The following is a 12,618-nucleotide window of genomic DNA, read 5'->3' on the forward strand; positions in this document are numbered from 1 at the left end:
TAAATTCTTGTAATTGCTGTCAGTTATTTTTGTTCTCATGTGTTTCTAATTTTCGCTGTTCCTATTTTCTTTTTCTATTTCCCTTTCTATCTTGTACCGCCCTGTGAGCATGCTGTTGCGTCTGAAAAGTGGACTGTGCACACCCTGCATTGGAAATAGCCAGATTGTCCTCCGTGCTGTCCCCATCGCTTTAAAAAGCAAAAATCTTAACAGTTGCCTTGATCCATATATTATCCTAGTCATCTTTTTATTTTCTAGTTTTTTGGAATTTTTGCTTTGTTAGCACATCACCCACTGGTGTTTGATACCTGTTAAAATCCTTGCTTTGAGGAACCAGTTTGGTCCTCCTTATGTTTGGTGTGACAAATGCGCCCTTATTAAATTTGTTTGATTGTTTTGAAGAAGTGAGATGCGAATTGATTTAGGCGGCTGCTGAGGGATTTTTTTCATGGAGTATTTAAACTTGGAAAGTCAAAATCTGCAGCATCTTCCTTGATTCTGGCTTTCACACAAACGTGCTTGGCACGCGGTTCCGGGCTGTCGCTGTGTGACGTGCGTGACGGAGCTTCCTGGCCGGTGGTCACTGGTGAGAAAGTGGCAGGCTCGGAGATGAGCAGCTGCAGGGGATGCTGTTGGAGGAAGCAGTCACCGGTTTTTGTTTTTAGTTTTTTGTTTTTGCATTCACCTTCCCCATGCCATTTACTTTACTTTGCCTTCATAGAGAGGCAGGAGCGGGTCTAAACTCCATGCCACTCTTATTTTCCCTTTACGAGGCTGGTTTTTCTGAGTATCAGAACAACATGGCCTTCTCCTAAGTAGCTGGCTCACTTGGATCTGGTGGACACAGGGACCGCTCAAGGGGACCGTAGCTTCCTCTCTGCTCCAGCCAGTGGGCATTCAGAGCCGGGTCTGTGGTTTGCCTCAGCAGCCATGCAGGCCTCCCTGCACCAGCCTTTACTATTAACCCATGTTGGCAGTAAATAGCTGACTCCGTGTCTGTTGCAGCTGACGTCCACCACTGACGGCCGTGTCGTTAGTTTGCGGTAGTGAGTCTCCAACACCCCAGTCAGCCGTGAAGTGACCTTGCATTCTCACCCACACCCTGGTTCATCTCACCCGGGGAAAGGGTTTGGCCACCACCGTCATGCTGGCCATGAGACCTTGTTTCTCCTTTCATGCCCTGGTCCAATTGTGGACACTTCATCCTTCACTGACTTGGTCTCGCTTGAGACAGGCCAGACTTTCTGAAAGAGTCCATCACATTCTGGGGGGAACAGAACAGAAGTAAGAGTAGGAAGTAGGTGTCTAGGCTATCTGGGTTGGCAAATGCAGGCTGGGATCTGTGAAGGCTGGGCTGTGCCCTGGACACAGGCCTTTCCCGTGGCTCCCGATAGCCCAGTGGTCGGAGTGAGAACAGCCTTGCCTGGGTTCCCCCATCCTCATCTGCTCACTGGCAGGTGTGTCTGCTAACTAGGAACTCCCCCAAACCTCAGGCCCTTCAAAGTTCAGACCACAGGAGAACCTTGAGTCCCTTCTCCTGGGCCTCCTTTGTGAGAATCCAGTGCCTTCTGAGGTGACCAGCGGCAGGAGATGCCTCCCCCTCCAGGGAGCTCTCTTCGGAGGACTGTGACGCACTGCATCTTGCTATGAGCTTGTGGGGTTCCATCCATGGTCCTTGCAGAACCAGACTTGAGACTGGCTTAGCGATAGAAATGACAGGACTGATTCCAGGGCAGGGCTGGGGGGAGGAACAGGGGAAATTGAATGTGACCTAAAACACCTAGGTGGGTTCTGGGTCTGTTACTAAAATCGGGAGCCTGGGAGGTACCTGCCAGGAATCTAACTCTAGAGTAAATGGTGGACATGAGGCATTTTTAAGATTCCATTTGTCATCCAAGTTAGGACTTCAAAGAGGCACTCGGGTCTATGGCCCTTTGGCTCAGGTGAAGGAGCCGGACCACAGATACACGTTGGGAGTCGTCATTCTTAGCTGGTGTTCACAGCCGTGCAGGTGGATGAGCTCATCTCGAGAGGTGCAGACTGAGGCTGAGGCGGGGCAGGGCTGTGCCTGGGTTGAAGGAAAGCCCAGACCATGCAGCTTTGGTGAGTCAGTCAGTGGCGTTTGGGATTTTCAGAGCAATGGTATTTATCCTTAAGGGTCTTGGAGGTGGGCAGGGCCACCCAGGAAGAAATCTGAAGGGAGGGTTGTGGCCACACGTGCGCGTCTTGGGATGATGCAGAGGCTGCATGGTCCGGGAGGGGAACCTCCTCGGAAGCTGGAGTCGGTGTGGGGAGTGGGGAGAAGGTAGTCACACTCACCTGTGAGGGAGGGACAGAGGCCTAGGGAGTCTCCACCCTAGCGGACTCTCTTTCCCACGAACAAAAGGCCAGCAGACAGAAGATTTGAGGTGAGAAGGGACGGGCGCTGGGAGAGGAGCCAAAGTGGAGAATGGTGGTTGGACAGTTCTGGAATAGTCTCCCTGCAAAATAGAGTTAAAAAAAACCCTGACTCTTAAGAACATTGATAGTGACGTTGGAGGAGATAGTTCTTTTTCTGGTCTCCTAAAGTTAAGGCATGTATCCGGGGTTACACAGAAGAATCGGGCAGTCTGGTCCGGGGGCTTGACCCTTACCAGGGGGAACAATGTAAGTTTAAAGGGGGAGAAGGGCAGCGGAGGGAAACTAGCCAGGCCTCGTGTCAGGTACCAGTCGGCCGCACTACTTGCGTGTTGCATTCACATCCATGTCTCCCAGGTGGGCGGTGGCAGCCCCCTTTTGCAGATTGGGAAGCCTACTCAGAGGGGTTAAGGAATTGGTCCGTTTAGCGGCTAGTCAATGCTGTAGCAGGATTCAAGCAGGGCCTTGTCAGACTTCAAGGGCATGTTCTATCTACTAATTCCGGTACCTCCCTGTTGTACCTGGATTGGTGAATTGGGTCAGTTTTGGAGCCTTTCACAAAAAGTACGATTTAAGTGCCTCAGGACTGTTTCACAAAGCTCAGTGTTCTTTAATGGTTCAGAAGCACCGCAGTGCTTTTCGCCCCACAGAGGTAATGTCTTACTCCTTTGACGCTGACGTAGTTGCAAATGACGTACAGGTGCAAAACCAGACTTAGCAGCTTCTGAAGGGAAACTCTCCAGTTCTCCCTTGATAGGCTTTCTTCCACGGGATGTAACCTGCTGCAGCATAGATCTGAGCATTCCGTATGGAGTGAGGGTTTGATATCCAAAGTTAGCAAAGAAGGGTCAGATGGAGAAAATCGACGTTAACAATTTATTTTGGGGTTTCATTAGACAAGATGCACTATCGCTTATTGGCCCATATAACGTATGTAATTGAGTACAGAACATTGTATTCCTTACTTTCTAATGAGAGCTGTCTTGCAACGTAAGGTTGTCTGCTTTGGAACTTCAGCTCAGCCACTAGGGCGCCTGTCAGTGTGTTGGTGTGATTGTATTTACACAGTGCATGTAATCTGGGCTTCCTCAGCCCCAAACACTCCAGTGCAGAATCATAGGCTGTAGCCATCACTTAGTTATACAAATACTTCTACAACTATATGATACAAAAAAAAAAAAAAAAAGAGAGAGAGAGAGATTGCCTTTATCAAAGTTCCTTTGATTTTAACTGCAAACTGTTGTTGAGCAGCTCTGGTTTCCTTTGGATATGAATACGTACATTTCTTTGCATGTAACTTGGATTTTAGACTAGAACACCAACCTCTTGCTTTCCATGAGCCACAAAACTCATAGGCAAATGACATACGTATGAAACACTTTATTCTTTTCTTCTGAGACAGAATCCTTGAATCTGGGACTTGGGCTGTGATTTTGCTTTTTGCTCTTCCCACCCCTCTTGTCGTCTCACTCCTTTTTCCCACGTGGCCTCCAAGAGGTCATGGTCTCCGAGGAGCAGGTGGACAAACACCAGTTGGTCGCCAAGCAGTCCTGCTGTAGAGGGAGCCCAGCCAAGAGCTAAAGGACATCATCAGAGAGGGCTTCTTTGAAGAAATGGGCTCTACATTCAGTTATGAGGACAGAGTAAGAGTCAGCCAGGAGAAGGAATCAAGAGGGTGACTCAGGTGGCAGGAGCAGCCCGGGTAGAGGCCTGGAGGCTTGTGGGGTGGGGACTCGGGGAGAGTGCACTGTGTGGTCCAGGGTGGAGGGTGCCCCTGCTTGGGAGGACCCTGGAGTGGGCCTAGGGATGGAGGGCTTTGGAGGAGCTTGGTTTTTTACTAGAACTGACACAGAAGAGGCAGTGAAGGGTGTCAGCAGAAAGTGACCCTCAGGAGAGGTACTCCTGGTTTTGCTTCTGATGTTCTACAGAAAGAAGGGGTCGGGGTGGGCGAGAGCAGCTCTGCCCGTCCCTTTGAGACCCACCCCTTCATTCATTTATTCATAACACATGCAATTCTGAGTGTCCAGGGGAGAGAGGGTGGACTCACAGTAGTAAGCAAAATGTATTGCTTCTTGAGAGCTTAGCAGTGTCAGAAGTTGTCTTAGCGTAGAATGTTCTAGGAACACAGCAGGGGTACCTAACCCAAAGTGCAGAGGTTCGAGGGAAGGAAGGCTTCCTTGACAAACAGTCAAAATGAGCCTGGAGGCAAGTGGGAAGTAGCAGCAGGTCAGGGGGCACCTGAGGTCATTGGGGACCTGGGTACTGAGGTGAGGCTGGGCGAGCAGGGTCAGGGGTGGGGCTAGAACTCTACCAGGGAGCCTCTGAAGGGTTTGAAGTGGGGGTGATGTAATCAAATTTGTGCTTTGGGAAGGCTGTCCTGGCTGTGTGTGTGTGTGTGTGTGTGTGTGTGTGTGTGTGTGTGTGTGTGAAGCGGGGAAGAGGGGGAGAGTGCCACCAACTGGGAGGGTCATTAGAAGACCATTGACAGGCTGGGGGGCCGCCAGTGGGAGAGGGGCGTCGGGGCTGCTTGGGGACGGCAGGGGCAGTGTGGATGCCGGATTTCCTCATGGGGAGGGCTTATTAACGGGGACCCCCTAGCGGCACCTTGTGGCTGGAAGAAAACGGATGCAGCCAGGTGGACTTTTCTCTTCTTCCCTGCCTTGTGTGATGATCTTAGCTCAGCCAACATTTGGAAAAGAAGAGCTAAGTTTCAGGGTAGTCCAGGACTTTGTTGAGCTCGTTCGAGTGAGATCTGATAGGATTTAGGCTTGTGTGGAGATCTGCATGTTCACTTAGCTAGAAACGTCCCGTCTTTTGGATTTCCATAGGGGTATTTATTCTTGATAAAGATAGCTTTCTTGGTGAGAGGAAATTTAATACAGCTGCTGTCTTTCTCAAAAAATAATCTTATCTTTTAAGAAATTTAATATTCAAAAGAATAGCAAAATTTAAAAATGATAAAGTAAGGCTTTGGTGTAGTTTCTTTGGTTTCTGAGTTAATGTAGAGTTAGAGCCTTTGCATTACTTAAATAGCACATCCTTGTCAGTATTTAAAGAGCTGTTAGTGAGCGCCCCAGGCCCCACTTCTCAAAGCATCATTAAATCTTGCTCTGAAATAGTGAAGTCATAAAATTCTTGTTGGCAGAAGCCAAACAGTTGGTTTATAATTTGCAGCATAGCACCCTTTATAAAATAATAATAGGTTCAAAATTAAGAAAGTGGAAGATAATTGATTTTTTTAAAGCTGAAACATAAACTCTCTTGTGTTAATGTTGCAACTGGAAATTTCGAAAAGAAAAATCCTACTGTAATATCATCTACGTGGAATACATATATGTCTATCACGTTTGCAATGTAACTGCGCAGTGATTTTTGAAGACAGGACCATTCCAGCTGAGATACTGGCAGTGATGCTTGCTGGTTTTCAATGGAAGACCCTAAATTTGCCTTCTTAGCTTTATTCTTTTCTTTTCTGTTCTCTCTCTCTCTATCTTTTTTTTTTTTTTTTTTTTTTTTTTGTAGTGAGAGGGCTCAGTAGTGCTTTGCCAGCATGATTTTGGGGTAATTTGGGGGCAGATATCGTGCACAAGCAGTGAGATATTTCCATGCATTTTACTTTCCGGACATCACCATGGAACATGTGGGGGTTTGTGCCTGCAGGCCGGGATGCTGCAGGACTCCCTGGTCCATCACCGTTATGTCTTGGAGCTGCTCCAGTCAGTGAATGACTTTCTGTGGCTTGGAGGTAAGGTGATCTGATGCAGATGATCAGATGTGTAACTAAGTACTGTTACTTGAAATAGAAAACCTATCAAAAATGGCTCTAAAATACAGGATGAGGGAGGAGAATTGGCTGAGCTGCTTGCATGGGGAATATTCTCAGGTGACTCCCTCATTGTGTCTCCTGTCACTCACCACCCCCCCAGCCCTGCACGGCAGTCATGCTGAAGCAAGCATGCACTTTCTCAGAAACGTGCTGAATTTCCTTGTGCCTCTGTTTGTTGGCTTTTTTTTTTTTTTTGAAAGCACATCTTGCCCTTTGCTTAAATGCCATCCCTGCCTAGTCACCTCTTACACTCATCCTTCTGGACCTCGTCCATACATAGCTGCTGAATGGATGAACAGAATGTAGTATCTCCATGTAGTGGAACATTATTCAGACGTAAGAGTGAATAAAAAAGAAAAAATAAATAAAGGGGAATATGAAAAAGGCCACCTGCTCTGGGAAGTCCACCCTGACTGCTCAACCCGCCCTTTTCCCTTTGAAACACAATCACTTATGCTCCTCTCTACTCTTTTTGATAGTACTTACCACCTTCTAATAAACTTTAACACTTTCAAAAAAAAAAAGAGAGATGCTGATACCACTTCAACATGGACGAGCCTTGATAACAGCACGTTAAGTGAAAGGAAGCAGACACAAACGGCCACATATTGTTGACTTCAGTGATCTGAAATGCTCAGAATAGGCACATGCAGAGGCAGAGAGCAGGTGATGGTTGCAAGGGGCTGGGTGGAGGGGGGTTGGGGAGTGACTGCTAGTGACAGGGGTGTTCTTCTGGGGTGATGAAGTGTTCTGGAAATAGATGGTGGTGAGGGCTGCACAACCGTGAGTGTGCAGAAGACTGCTGAGCGCTGTCTCTGGGAGTGCCTGTGGTTGGGGGCGGCTTTATTTTGTTCTCATCCATGAAGAGTCATCTTGTGCTGAGGCCATTCTACTCCTGTGAGTGGTGAGGCTCAGAGACTTTGCAGAGTCATGTGTTATTTTCCCCCTTGCTGAGTGTAAGCAAAAATGTTTAAGCCTGAGAAAGTGCTCCATCTGCAGAAATGTCTTTCAGTTTTGCATGGTGTAAAAATCTTGAGAGATTTTTAATCGTTGAGGACAGCCTGTGGGGGGAAACAGCCCGTGAAGCCTGGGTGACACTGGGAAGAGCCGCGCTTCCATCCCTGACAGGGGTGGGGATTTCACCCCCGTTCAGGCAGTGAAGGGCCCAGACCCGTGAGCGGAGTTGACAATCGTGAATATTTACGTGTATCCGCTGCTTCATCTTGGATATTAATTTCAAGCTGAGTCAGTTTGTGGCGGCAGCCTCATCCTACATCAGGAATCTATAGTATCTGCTCTTTGAGGTGAAGACCTGACAGACTTGATTATTTAACAATCTCCCTTGAATTGATATGTCAGATTCCTTTGTCAATAGTAAAACAGCAGAAATATAGACGTCCTTTAATGCCGATGTGTCCTGGAGCAGGTTTAGTCTCTGTGCCTCAGTGGCCTTATCTGCGGGTGGGGAAGATGATATCAGGGCTTCCCTCAGAGGGGCTGGTGAGGGGAGAGTGAGGAGCATAAAGGGAGGACTTACACGAGATGCTCATGAATGACAAAGTTTAGTGCTCTCAGCCTGGTGAGGCCTCAGGGGCAGAGATGGCCGAACAGAGCAGTCCTAGCCGGAGCTCGATCCGTGTTGGCAGCTGTTAAGATCAGTATCACCACTGTGGGTTATCAGGCAGTTTTAAGACTTGGTAATATGAATTCATGAATAATGTTAAAAGATTAGACAACTCAGATCCGGTTTACATAGTTCTCAAGATTTCCTATGAGAAATGGATATTTTTTCTCCATCTTAAATCTGAGTTGAGTCTCTAAAAAAATTCTGTATTCCTCCATCTTTTTGATTTAATTCTCCATTTCTTGAAAAAAAAAGTCTTTAAATGGAGTTACTGGTGTCTGAACTGAGGGTCTCATGCATGCTGAGCACATACTCTCTCAAGTGAGGTATAATCTCCCCCGTGATTTTTTTTAAACTTTTCTTTCTTAGTATTCAGAGGTTAGAGGCCTCTAATTCTTTTTCTGGAGACATGTCCATGAACCTGTAAATCTATAATTAGTGGACAAAATTTGGTTTATTAAAAAATTCTATAAAACATTCTGCAATCCATTCAAAAGGAAATGCTCATTGACATAAAATGTTTCTCCTTTATGGTGATTTCTAATTTTTTGTCTGCCTTAACTTATTAAAAGTAATCCTCATCATCATAATGACCAAGCTTGCTCTGAGTGGACACCTCCCTAAGGCTAAAATGCTTTCCTCGTGTTTTAACTCATAGCAGGTGTTTAAGGGTAGGTAACAGTGTCTCCTTTTTTGCAGCTGAGGGATTGAGAGATGGGGCAGCTTGTCCAAAATCTCACACAGCTGGCGCTGGCAGACTCAGGGCTGGAACCCAGGCTGCACAGGATGCTTTCTCAATGGCTCCTCTGATCAGCCCCGTGTTGAATGGTTTCCCGAACTCCTGTGAATCCATAAATGAACGATTTTAGCTATCTCAGTTTGATGAAGCCTTCAAAGGAGAGACACCAGTGAGAATGTGAGACAGAGTGGCATAAATTGAAATTGTACATTTTCACAAATGTTGCATTCTCAGGCAATGACTTAAAAAGTTTATATTTTTTTATTTTAGTGCTCTGTAAACACTAAAAACAAAACATTAAAAATGATTATAGTGCAAAATAGGAGTGGGCTTTGAAAGTCCAACCATTGCTAATGATGTTGCTTGTTTTTCTCTAGTGGTGCTTATTGACAGAAAAATTTACAAAGACTGAATTGGTTCTATGTAGTCTTAGTATGGAGGAAAGTTTTGTCAGTGAATATTGTAAGTAAAATCTTTACTCTTTTCTTTCCTGATGATGAATATGTAAGTTGTTTTCATGGCTTAAGTACATTTCCTCATTTGTGAAATTTGAGTGATGCCGTTTACCTTGTTTGACTGTGAGATGTAGACGCCTTGTATACGAAGCACCCAAGAGCTGCTTAGTAAAAATATGCTGTCACAAGGACAGATAGTTTAGAAGGATCAACTCTGAATACTAAAGAGGGTGGCTTGCTTCTGATGCATATTCAATATGCATATATATGAATATATGAATATGGCTTAAAGTAACAAGGATTCAGGGTTTTGTGTGAGTGTGCATTATGAAGGTTTAATGAAATCTGTATCATTCTAGTGAGACAGGGACTAGTTAAATCACCTTAAGCAGACGGCCTTGAAGATTATTTACACAGAATGTGTGTTGTTACAATTCAGAATTCATGTTGCCGTGTAACCATCCACTCAGACGTTTAAATTCGTAGAAATCTGACCAGAACTATTAAGTTTAGAAAAATCCACATTGATCATTTTAAGGGAATAAGCTTCTTTCGTTTGTGATTAAAGAAATTTTGATTTATTTTTCTGCATGCTTAATAGGTTTTAAAATATCAAAACATTGATTTGACATGTCACTTTTTTTAATAGAATAAAGCTCATGATGTTTTAATGTGCAAATAAATGTTTTTGTATTTCAATACACTTGTATGATTTCCTGGCTCTTTGAGAAGTATTTTGCAAGATACTTAGATTACCTACTGTTGGAAAAATACAGACGTGACTTTTATGAATAGAGGTCTAGTACAGATCTGTTGGTTTTTGCTACAGTGCATGACATGAGGCCTAGGAGAGAGAGCTTTGCTGCTGATTGCCGGACGGACAGATCCCAGATCTCAGTCTCCCCTCCTGTAAAATGAAGTGGCTGGACTGGATTCTTTCCTCTTCTAAGATGAGTTTCCATGAGCCTGTGTCTTTTGTTTATATTCAAGAGTATTAGCAATGTCACATTAAATACTGAATACCCCTCCCTTCCCCGAAGCAAACTGCAGTATGTGCTACATAAGCTTTTAGTTATCTGATTCTTGTTTCTGATTCAACAGGCAATTTTTGTGTTGCATCTTTCCCGGCAACCTGGAAGGTCATTTTAGCCATAGGAGGCGCTGTTTCACCTTCATACAGTCTTAATTTTCCTGTTTGTAAAAGAAGGCTTAACAAATATTTTTTTGCTTTGATTCCTTTGCTTAGTGCTTCAGAATAGCACAATGTCCATTATGTCTGTCTACCTGGAAAAATTATTCTGCTTATATCTTTGTTTTATTCTGTCATCTCGCTGTGAACATTTCAGACTTGCTGTGCAAACAATGGCAAAATCGGTCTTTTATTCCAGTGTTAGCAACCAGTGAGCCGGGATTTTATAAAGCAGCTAGAAGCGGCCTCTTGAGCACCTTAAAGCTAAAAAGTGTACTGAGTTCCCTGAGTATTGACCCAGCCGCTGTGTGTCATTTGGTGGGAGGTGATTTTGTACATAGAAGAAGGGGTGTAGTGATTTGACTTGGGTTTGCGTGCACGCGCTGCCACTGAGCCACGTGAGCCTGAGTCAGTTTGTTCTGAGTTTCTCCCTCGTCTGTGAGATGGGGACGCTCATATATGCTTTGCAGAATTGTGAGAATTAGAAATTATGTAAATTGTTTAGCACAGTGGGAATGTCAAAGGGCTCATAAAGTTTAGCTCCTGTTTTGTATGAAGCCATCATTTTACAGTCTTTGGCAATTACTAAGAAACAGGAAAATAAGAAAAGCTGGTTTTATGATGAAAGATATTTGAGGAGGTTCCATAGTTCCTATACCCATAATTTAGCATCAGCAAAGTCAGGACCGTTACACAGTCGCCCTGAACCAATGTTAAGCCACAGAATTTTTTGGTACTTCATATATATTGGGGCTTAAGTGGACCCAATACTTATACACATGTTTTCTCCAGCAGCCAACTGAGAGATGACACAGAAGAACAGACAGGCGATAAATGTCTCCTTTATTACTGATGAAGCCACGTTCTCCATGAAATTCAGGGCTGTGGGAAAATGCGTGTCATGATACTGTGTCCCAGAATTAGAGACTCACGCAGTCCCAGTTAGCTCTGGGCCACAGCGAGCCTTCCCTTAAGATGATCTGCCCCATCCTGCACAGGGCTGCCCTGCCATGGAGCTGAGCATCCCGGGTGCTTCCCAAGGGTGGCCAACACTGGAGGGAAAGGAAAGGTTTCATATGCCCTGCTTGTCTCTCCGGACTCACACCTCAATCTGTTATTGTGAAGAGTGCTAGCCATTGGCCAGGGGTCATGGGTGTGAAGGGGGAAGCACTCTCCATGGACCAGAGGAGTGTGGAGGAGGCATCCCTTCTCTCAGTTTAAACAGGTGGTGGGATGCAAGAGAAGGGTGCTCCCCAAGAGTTTATAAGAGGGGAAATAAGGATTTCCTTTGGGACTCAGACTAGCCATGAAACACAGAAGATGATTAGTAGGGAGACTTGTAAATCACTTTCTTATTAAATTCACATATGTTGAGCACCAAAAATGTGCTACATTCTTTTCTGAGCGTTTTACAGAAATGAATCCTTCAATCTTCACAACAAGTGAGTAAGGGAGATTTGATTGTTATCCCAGGTTTACAATGTGGAAATTGAGGCACGGAGAGAGTAAGTAAGTTGGCCAAGGTCACAGAGCTAGTAAGTGGCAGAGCTGGTATTTAAACCCTGGCTGTCTGGTTTCCAGGCTCCCAGGGATGGGCTTTGGGTGTTTAGAGGTATCTGCATCCCTGGATCTCTGTACCTCTGTGCATCAGTTTGCCCAATAAGGACAGGGAAAGGAGAGTTACACAGGTGCTCACAGTCGTGTCTCAGCCACTGTCCACGGACAGTGCACCGTGATTGGCGTTAAATGTCTTCTGGGCAGCAGATCTGTTCGTATAACAGAAATTTAGTCCATTGAGTTAATCTAGAAACCCTTCCTGCTCTGCTTCTGTCCATGGTTGCCATGTGACTGCCTGCCCGTGATTGGGCCGTTGAGGAGAATCTGTACTCATAGTTGAACTCTGATATTTCAGTCTGGTTCGTAGTTTCACATCTCCTGTTACATTAATGAATTCAATTTCTGGTTTTCTTGCATCAGTCTCTCATGAGTTTGGTTAATGTGACATTAGTCCATGGGAGCCCAGGGTTGCTGACGGTATATTTTCTGAGCACGTTGTGGCACTTCTACCCATGCGGACCTGGGTGGAATATTTCCGCCTTCCGCACTGATTTCCCCGAACAGCAGGGTCCTCTCCCACCCCCGGATGTGAGGCTGGGAGCTCTCAGAGTAGGCCAGTCAGAGGCCAAGTCCACCAATCAGAAAATGATGAAGTCCTTGGAAGTGGGTTTAATAGAATAAAAGGGCTTCCAGGTAGTCCGATGGGCTGTTCGAGTCCATTTGGTGAAAAGCTATCCACTGTTTCTGGTTGAGCTGCTTCTTTGCTGTTGAAAAGTCTGGATTACATGGAGGGATTTTAAAAAGCAGAAAGGTGTGATTTCATGTGGTACA

General features: G+C 45.4%; 1 protein-coding gene across 16 annotated transcripts in view; it reads left to right on the plus strand.

The window, feature by feature from the left end:
- The window catches only part of LOC141574964 (trafficking protein particle complex subunit 9-like), a 147,852-nt gene that overhangs the window by 32,394 nt on the left and 102,840 nt on the right, over nucleotides 1–12,618 (plus strand). The gene's annotated exons all lie outside the window — the stretch shown is intronic.

The sequence above is a fragment of the Camelus bactrianus genome, chromosome 25, assembly GCF_048773025.1.
Source record: "Camelus bactrianus isolate YW-2024 breed Bactrian camel chromosome 25, ASM4877302v1, whole genome shotgun sequence".
NCBI lineage: Eukaryota > Metazoa > Chordata > Mammalia > Artiodactyla > Camelidae > Camelus > Camelus bactrianus.